The following is a 9,783-nucleotide window of genomic DNA, read 5'->3' as shown; positions in this document are numbered from 1 at the left end:
AATATTATTGATTTTGTCAATAAAAAATGCAGTCCTGGTAGTTTTTAATGACATATTATCCAAGGGAAATATTTAAAACCGAAACGTCATTGTGACAGTAGGTACTCTATAAAATCTGACATAGGGCATTGTTGTTTTTGGTTGCTAAGCAATTGACTTTCATTACAAAAGGTTAACTATTTATTTAATTATCACAACAATAAAATGGTGCAAAAGCTCCCAAACAGTGGGGCACCATTTAAAATTTTTATTTTTGAGAAAACCATTAATGTTAGGAAAAAATGGTATTAAGGTTTTCGACCACATTTTCACCCTGAAATTCTTGGGAGACCATTTCCTACCACCCTGTATAATTCCCTACATTTATAATCTTGTCAAAAATAAATTACCATGCTATGTAGTTTCTGGTGACAAACAAAAGATGTAACTGTAAGGCAGCGAATTCCTTGTAACAGTTGCATATGGCTCTATGGGCCGGTTTCACTAACGCCAGTTAAAGTTAACTGTAGGTTAAAATATACGAAAACATTGTTGTAACAATAGGTAACTACGGTAACGACGCATTTTAACCTACAGTTAACTTTAACTGGCGTTGGTGAAACCGGCCCCTAAAGAAGGTGAAGGTTGTAATCCGGTAGTGCCCTCACATTTCACAATCGACTCTTCAACGTCAGCTTTAAAAAAACACTGGTTCCGAAGCAAGTACGTACCTACCATTAATTCTATCAGAACAGGAAATGTGTTTTTCACAATCGCAGTTTATTCAATCTTAGTAGTTCTGTTTCGTTATTTATCAATCACGCAAGCGACAGCAACTCCATCACAAAACACGTAGAAAAAATCGTCAATTCGTCATCGTCATCAAGGAACCAACAATATGACGATAGATAAGACGAGAATAGATAGCCGACTCCAGGACCAGGAATATGACCATAGATAAATGCGACACATGGATAAAAATCAACGGTACAAAGAAACAACTTGAACTGTCACTGTGAAGTCGTCAACAACCGGAAGTTACTCCAATTATACCATTCAAAAGTAAAAATCAGTACTGCCAACTTAAACAGTCCTTTTTGATCACGTTGTATAATCGTGTCAAAAATAAATTACTCCCTAGGATTTAGGGATATTCGTTACTAAGTTGCCCTTAATTTGGTTAGGTTGGAGGTTATGTGGCTTCTGGTGACAAACAAAAGATATCGTAACCCCATCAAAAATGTAAGGCAGCGAATTGCTAGTAACAGTTGCAAATGGCTAAGTTTTTTCGTATCACGATCAATTTTGGTTTCTGGCGCCATATTTAGTTGGACTTAATCTCTCAATTCATAGTTGATTCTGATTCTGTGATGATTTGGACCACAATGTACCTACCTATCATCCAATTTTTGTTAAATGCTCGAAGGACCAATCTTATAGATGTATATGTTTGCGGCCACAATGGATGACCAATGTTTTGCATGATGTAGATCACAATGGATCATCCAGTTTCGTCGAACCAATGTTTCGTGCGATTAGTTGAGGGTCACAATGGATGACCAAATTAAATATGTATGTTGCTTTGAACTTCGTTTATTTAAACTCAACACTTAATACTACACAATGTCAACAAGAGTACACAATGAATTTACGAGAATGTTTTGCAAGAATCATGACCAAGAATTTCGACCAAGAATTCCATAAAAATTTGAATGTTCTTAGAATTTATAGTTTTCGGGGTAGGTAGCGTCCACCCCGTGAGTGGGCGTTGCTTCCCCACCCCGCTGAGGCCCCATATATACAGTGTGGAAACTACTTATGGCATAAATTCAGTAATTTCAAAACTAATGACATTTGTCGAAAACGCTGAAACAGGTTGTGATGAACCAAGTGAGTAATTCAAAAATCCCACCAAGCGGCCATCTCATTTTTTTTTCTACCAACATACGCAATGAAAATAAAACCCGCGAAATTCAAAAATGGCCAAGGAGCGATCGTACCTCGTTAATTCCCTACGTTGTGTTTTTTTTTTTTTTTTTAATACAAATGAAACATTACCAGATTCGTTCCAACAGGGTTTGTGAACCACACAGAAGAGTACAAATAAAACAACACAATAATTATAATTCAACTTACACCATGAGCGACGTTGTGGACCAGCATTCAGCAAGCCCCGCCAAGCGTTATGGTTTTCGGGTCTCTCGTGGGGCACAACATGTCAAACGAGGGGCCGCGGGGTCGTGTTCAACGATTGGATGTTAGGAGCAACTAAACCCCGCAAACAGAGAGAGACCCTCGCGATAAGGAAGAATTGACATATGAGCAACTGGAAAATGCAAACGAAAACCGCAACAAAACTTGTTGACGGAGTGATCTAAGAACACTTTCAGTTTGGGATGGAAAAGTGGTAACAACCAATAACACATAGGTACCTGAAAATAAAAAAAAACAGTCCTGTCGACCCTAGCTTAGCCGGTTCATCGACAAGGGGGCACCCTGAATAATATGGAGGGCGTCCCGGGACTAAGTGGTGGAAATAACTAAATGTAGTAGATCCCTAGCTAAGGAAAAACCCACGAAGGCACCTGAAATACATATAAACACAATTGGTTGCTACCGGGATGGAAAGTGGAAACTTTGAAATTTTGATTAAAGTGTTGAACAATAACAAGTCACTTATTACACCAAAAGCGTCACTCGGAATAATTAAAAGGGGATCAAAAATGAGGGAGTGCGCTTATAAAAAGTGAAAGCCACAGACCTACTCTAAAACTTGGTGTTTCGGTTCAATTGCCTCCTACGAAGTATGACGGATGTTTCCGTACCCAGGAGTTTGAACCTATGACACGCCAATTGCGTGTCCGAGAGTGTTTTCTTGTTACGCGTAGGGGTTTCGCACAATGTGGAGCGTGATTTCAAATAAGGATAGATACTTCAGCTTAGTTCAAAGATGTATTGATGTTTCTTGGTCTACATTTACTTATCAACTAACTTAAAACTAACGAAAATGTACAAAAGTAAATTTGCACCCCCTCTCCATCATGGGTAGTACGCTGGTGGTCTTTTGCAAGATGGAATGAGCCAGATGGCGGGACTTTCCCACTATTGTGAAAGAGACCACCAACGTACCGGCACCGGGGATGATTGTCGCCAGAAATATTGGAAGCGGCGTCATAAACTAAATTGGACCGGCCGCTCCAACACTTGGTATTCTTCTCTTTTAGGAAAGTTAGTGAATTGTAAAACCTGATTTGACAACAAAAAAAAACCTGGTCCGTACGATTTTATAAATTTAGCGAAACTAGAACCAGGCGGCCTTACTCTCCTTCGCAAGCTTACAAATGTTAAAAGCGTGATACATGGGGATGGTCGAGATAATTGCGGATTTTATACAATATGGTGGGAACATTCACAAACCACGTGCGATCCATTATGATAGTTAAAATACATTCCGTGCGAAACAGACATAATTTTAGTACCGTAAACATACCTTGTTCAAACCATAAGGGCTGGACAACAACAACGTCTAATGTAGTTCGGAAAGCATCGGAAATCACACAGTTAGAGCACAAAACGAAAATCGCACAGGGTACCTCTGCACTCATCTACAGACAAGGGAGAAGTGTCGCAAAAAAAACATGGCCGTTCATCCCCTGTCGGCTTCCACCCCCGCCCCTAGCTGTCGTTGATGGTACCAGTACCGGTACTATCCTGGCTTTTGTTGGCGGTTGGTTTAAATTCAAACTCGGCTATCTCAAGGTCAATTTTTTTTCTCATGGTGTTTATTTTAAGTTGCTTCACTTGTTCATGACGTTATCCATTTTTGAGCTATTACGTCATCACCAATTTTTTTAAATGACAACCCCCACTTTTTTGTCCTCTTTCTGATAGATCTTCTTACTACCTAAACGATGAATTAAAAAAATTGGTACTGTGATGAACGCGGTATTTATAAAATTTTTTTATTCCCATCGCGGAAAATATTCATCTTCAATTCAACAAATTCAGATTTGTCTTAACGACCTCCAAATTGTTTCTGTGCAATTTATGAATTCCATTTATTCCCATTTTTAAATACACACATGTCTTGTAAATGTCAGAATGTTGAGAAAAACAGAGCCGTTCCCACGAAGGGTTTCCTGGAATTTAAGACCGTTTCAAATCGCAAAATTAACTTCTTTAGTTTCTTGCAAAAGGCCATCTGGTATTTTTCTAGGTTGTCAGGGTGGCGAGACGCCCACCACACTCGACCAGTCGACCAAGCAAGGCATTCATTTGCATACGAAAAGATAAATAATCTAATTGTTGTTTAAAATTGGATGAAAATAGAGATATAACGATAAATAAATTAATACATCCGTTTAGAAAGGAGTGACAAAAACAAAATTTAACTAGAATTAACAATGTTGATAATAATTCAATTCGTCTGAGTTTGGTCGTAAATGATGTTTCATTTAAATTTCTCATAAGATGTTTACATTAAATAGGAAGCTTTGTTCGGGGTTGCTGAATCCATATGGTAAAAATTGTTAATTAGTTTAAATCCTTGTAAATCGGTCAAATCGTTTAAAATATTCACAATTGAATTGGTCTACTAGAATTTGATGTCTGCAATTTAGATTTTAAACCCAGCGTCGCCAGCCAAGGGTGGTCCGATTAGTTAAGGGGACGAAAGACGCGTTACAGATCGAGACTTTTAAGTAAGATATCAGATTACACTTGCACGTGTGGTCAGTCGTGGGAAAATTTAGCGAAATTAATAAATTCTTGTTTAAACAAAGTCAAGTTACAAACCCACTATTTTAGAAAGACGCGCTGTATTTTTCTGAACATTTTGATATCCAATTTACCCCTAATTTAAGCTGCAGTAATCGTAATTCTGATGTACAAACCAATTTTCTTTATTTAATCATTGTAAGCAAATCTTGCACCGTACGATTACTGCCCATTTACTAACATAGTTTTACAAGGGAAGTAGGTGGAAATTTCTGTAGGAAAAACGTAGAAAATCGTGAAAATGTAAAAATAGTACCGCTGTAATACTGGGGGCGACATCTAACAAGGGGTAGTACTACGAAATTTACAGTTTTCTTACGTCTTTCTTCCATATGCTTTCCGTAAATTTAAACAAACAAAATTTGTTGTTACATTCATTAACCATCTTCAGTTAAACAATTAGTTGCAGACAGAACAACAACCAATTTTGGAGTTTAATTTCTCTTTCAGCGTAATTGGGGTGATTCGGTATCGTTACTGTGTTGTATTATATTGTCCAATGGACTAACAAATTGTATGTTTAATAATGTTGATATTGCGAATCGAAAAACCACCCTAACTAGGAAATAATAATATTTTTTAAGCGAGTTAAACGAGGTTTGATCGAATGCCAATGCGTCGTAAGAGTCAAATTTGCATAATTCCACACATGTGGAAAATGAGTAACAAGGGAAGGGGGGTAGGCGAGTTAGCGTCCCCTCTTTAAAGTTTTGGCACATTTGTTTTAGGGAATTCGGGTTTTTGACTGTCTTTCGAGCTAGTCGATATCCGTGTGTCTGCCTTTGCGATTTTGTTTAAATTTTCCAAACTTAAACTAATTTTTTTTTATTAAATCACTGTAGCTTCTTTAAGAGTGCCGAGTGCTAATAAATAAGTTAGTGCCGGTTCAAACAACAGGTGCCGACGATCAACCAGGGTGTTAAACTTTCTAGGTAAGCCCGAGAAAGGGTTATATTATTTTGATTATTATTATTATTATTATTATTATTATTATTATTATTCATTTAAATAGTTGCTGAGGCAAACCTATTTAGCAACTTAATGGTTGTATAATTCCGTATATTGGACAATTGTGTTTATTACTGCATTTTGTCATATTGCTTCTTAAAAGCACAGACATTAGCGCTGTTAACGACTGTGCTATCTAATTTGTTCCAGGTTTCAAATGCGCGGTTTGTTAGGAAATATTGTCGAGAAGATGTCCTAAATTTCTCTTTCTTAAGCTTCTATTGGTGTCCTCGTAGTCGGGGGTCCGTTTGCATGTCTATGAACTCCGAGGTGTCACCTGGCCATATATTGTGGGTTAATCTATATATCTGGATCATATCTGCTCTATCATATCTGACTTCTAATTCAGGCAATTGTAGAATATTTAACCTCTCTCTGTAGGGCTTATGTTTAAAGCCTGTCGGCCATCTTGTCACTGCATGTTGTACTCGGTTAAGCATATGTATATCCTTCACATGATAGGGTCTCCAAACCGATATTGCATACTCTAAGTGGGGCCTAATGTACATTTTAAATAACCTTGAGCATAATTCAGGACTTGGTTTAAAGAAAGCTCTTTTGATTGAATGAAAAACCCCAGAAGCCCTTCTAGCGGCTTTGGCGCTCTGGTTGCCCCAATTCAACTTGTTATTAACGAGAACGCCCAGATCATTTTGATTTTCAACTACAGTAATATCTCGGTTTCCAAGTTGATATATATTTTTTTTATTGTTGAAACCAAGATACATGACGGAACATTTGTCCGGATTCAAGGGTAAACACCACTGATCACTCCACTCAGTCACAAAATTCAAATCAATTTGTAGCTTGTTAATATGTCTACATTCATTGGATGAACTAAAGATTTTTACGTCATCTGCGTAAGCTGCAAAAGAACATTGTAATCTGGCAAGCAAGTCAGATGTGTAGAGAGTGAACAATAGCGGACCAAGCACCGAGCCCTGCGGCACGCCACTTATAACGAGTTTCTTGTCTGAGAGCACAGAACCCACTTTAACAGCAAACGTTCTAGAGGACAGAAATGCCGCAATCCAGTTTAAGACATGTCCATTGATGCCACATCTTTCGAGTTTATGTAGGAGTAAAGAGTGTGGCACTCTGTCAAATGCTTTGCTAAAGTCTAAGTAGACAATGTCAACGGTTTTTCCTGTGTCTAGCAGTTTGGTCCACTGGTTACACGAGGTAAGCAAGTTTGTTATGGCAGAACGGCCAGGAATAAACCCGTGTTGGTTTATTGGTACAACGTTTTTATTTCGTAGAAATTCGAGTAATTGTCTAACTAGCACTTTCTCAAATAGTTTGCACGTGCTAGATGTTAGACTAATGGGCCGGTAGTTTTCTGCCTTGCACTTATCTCCCTTTTTGAATATTGGCGTTACAACGGCTTCAAGCCATTGTGTGGGCAATTTGCCACTTGTTAACGATGTTTGAAAGATTTTGCATAGAGGGCCAATCAAATTTTGGGAGCATAACTTAATAGTTTTAGAAGTGAGACCATCAGGGCCAGGCGCAGAGTTCGCCGGTAAATTGTTGACTTCATTTAAAATTATTTCTTCTGTAAATAAGACATTGGACAAAGTGTCGGAGTGTGTGACATAAGGATGAATAAATGTGGGTATGTTATTGTTTGAACTGGTGTTAAACATTGATGCAAAAACCCCTGCCAGAACGTTTGCAGTTTCGAGGCTGCTACCACACAAAATTCCGCTAAGATTACGAACGATTGGGACACTGACTCTGGAGGAAAGATGTTTACGCAGATGTCCATAAAATGCCTTAGGATTATTTAATAAGTTATTTTCAAATTTGGTTTTCTTTTCATTAATGACATTTTTCAGGTGATTAGAGAAATTGCGGTGAATGTCGTAATCAGATGGAGCACCGGAGCGCCTGAAATTCCGCCAGAGCTGCCTCTTATGATTTATCATCTTGAGTAGAGAGTGATCAATCCATGGTTTGGACACAACTTGTTTATGCGATTTGATGTAACTATTTTTTTCCAGGTATTGGTTGATTGTAGAGAGAAAATATTGCCATTGCAAGTTAACACAGTGCAGTTGGTAAAAGGAGGACCAGTCATGCCCGGCTAAGTCGTCATTAACAGAAGCATAAGATATTTTTTTATAAGTTTTTATTTCAATTTTGGGTGTATTGTACACTAGGACTTGTATATCAAACGTTATTCTACAATGATCAGAGATGCCAATTGGGTCGCCAACATTAACTTGTGATATCAGATCTGGGTCTGTTGTTAATAAAAGATCTAAAATGGATGGTTGTTGATTCTGTCTAAAGCGAGTGGGTTCAGAAATTAACTGCGATACATTATTGTGGTTGAGCATTGAAATAAAGTCACTTTCACGGCTGCTTGTCGATTGATATATCCCTTCATTCCATTTGATATTGGAATAATTTAGGTCACCTATCACGACTAAATTAGATAAAGTTGTAAAACATGATTCTAATGTATTATTCAGTTTTGCATCGTGAGCAACGGAGTTTAAAGTGGTACCATCAGGAGGTCGATATAAGCAGCAAAGTGTGAAAGTAAATACTTTGTTATAAAATTTAACCCAAAGTGAATCATATGGATCTGTTTCGATATCTACGACAGTAGTTTTGAAATTGTGTAGTAAGGAGTCCTTAACATATAGGCAGACCCCACCCCCTTTACATATAGTTCTATCCTTTCTAAATATAGTATAGGTATTAATAGATATTTCTGAATCTGCAATGTTTGAGTGTAGCCATGTTTCGCTTATGGCAATTATATCAGGATTACTTTTCGCGATATCAGTAGAAAGTGTAGCAAGTTTTGCCATAATTGACGAGATGTTTGTGTATAAAATGGATAAGCTAAATGGTTTGCCAGTTTCTAGTTTTTTTTATTAACAATTTGAGGAATGTTGTGAACGTACTTTATAGTTGCCGTATCATCCCCCTGCTGACGCATAATGTTAAGTTCTTCTCTTAAAGACTGCAAATGTTTTATTTGTAGCGGAGTTTTGTCATCTCGAATAAGTATTTTCGAAAATTGGGCAAGGTGGATGAGATTCCCTTTCTTCCGTAAGCAGAGCCGCGCCATATCAGGAGTATTGAAGGATACTTTTAATGGTTTCGGTTTATTTGTAATTTTTGTTCCAATACGAGCCACTGACCCTGGATCTACTACCAGGGAGGCATGACAGACCTTCAGGATATCATTCACAATGTCTACATCCCGCTTTTCTTCGCACGAGTCTACATTGTAAATTATGACGTTTCGCGCTCTCCATGATCTTTCAACTGCTCGTTAATAACAGATTCCTTCTCATTAGGCGCTAAAGTCGATTGTTTGATTAGATTTTCTAACTGCTCGAGGCGAGATTCAAAAGTTGCTTTTAATTCGTCTACAGAGGCTTTAACTTCCGAAATCGCAGACAAAGACACGTTGCAACGATCGCAAAAGATCTTTATATTGGCTGACTTAACATTGGTGATTAGTTTTTTTTCCTCCGTACTCATTTCCAAACAATTCACATGTAATGGATATTTGCAGGCGTCGCAATGAATTGACGGCTTATTTGAATTAACATTTTCAAAACAATGACAGCATTTTTTCGGTGGCATGATTAACTAAATTAATTAAATAATGATTGTTAAAGAATGAAGTATGATTAATCGTTATAGATTAAAGTAAATAACACGAAATCTAGTGAGACCTGCAAAAACACCTGCCCGGTTATCGCCCGGCTATCGCAGCGGCAAAAACCTATGACGATAGGAGCGAGCCGATGCTTCAGCAATCGCGAACGAATAACAAAATCAAAGATAACTTACCTAATTGATATGAAAAGCACTAAAATATACAAAAGTATTCACCCAAGATAGTCGATTGAGTTGGGGCCCAACTTAAACAAATTAAACCACACCTCCAAGACTATATAAGCAAAGATATTCAGAGAGCTCAAAACACACGTCCGCGTCCAAACACACGTCTTCCTTTGTTTAATTAATCCTTTGATTAATTAACTTCATGTC

General features: G+C 37.7%; 1 long non-coding RNA gene across 3 annotated transcripts; it reads left to right on the top strand.

Annotated features, from left to right (window-relative positions):
• The first annotated feature begins 867 nt into the window (after positions 1–867).
• Positions 868–8,036, top strand: LOC138140637 (uncharacterized). 3 transcript variants are annotated; one of them, XR_011162667.1, is made up of 3 exons: positions 3,835–6,517; positions 6,570–7,717; positions 7,767–8,036. It is a non-coding gene; the product is annotated as an uncharacterized lncRNA (long non-coding RNA). The 3 variants fall into 3 exon arrangements; XR_011162668.1 differs by having other exon boundaries at positions 3,850–6,945; positions 7,023–7,717; XR_011162666.1 differs by having other exon boundaries at positions 868–7,717.
• Positions 8,037–9,783: the final 1,747 nt, after the last annotated feature.

Source organism: Tenebrio molitor, chromosome Y (assembly GCF_963966145.1).
Source record: "Tenebrio molitor chromosome Y, icTenMoli1.1, whole genome shotgun sequence".
NCBI lineage: Eukaryota > Metazoa > Arthropoda > Insecta > Coleoptera > Tenebrionidae > Tenebrio > Tenebrio molitor.
Note: the sequence above shows the minus strand (reverse complement) of the source record. Positions and strands in the feature narration are given on the sequence as shown.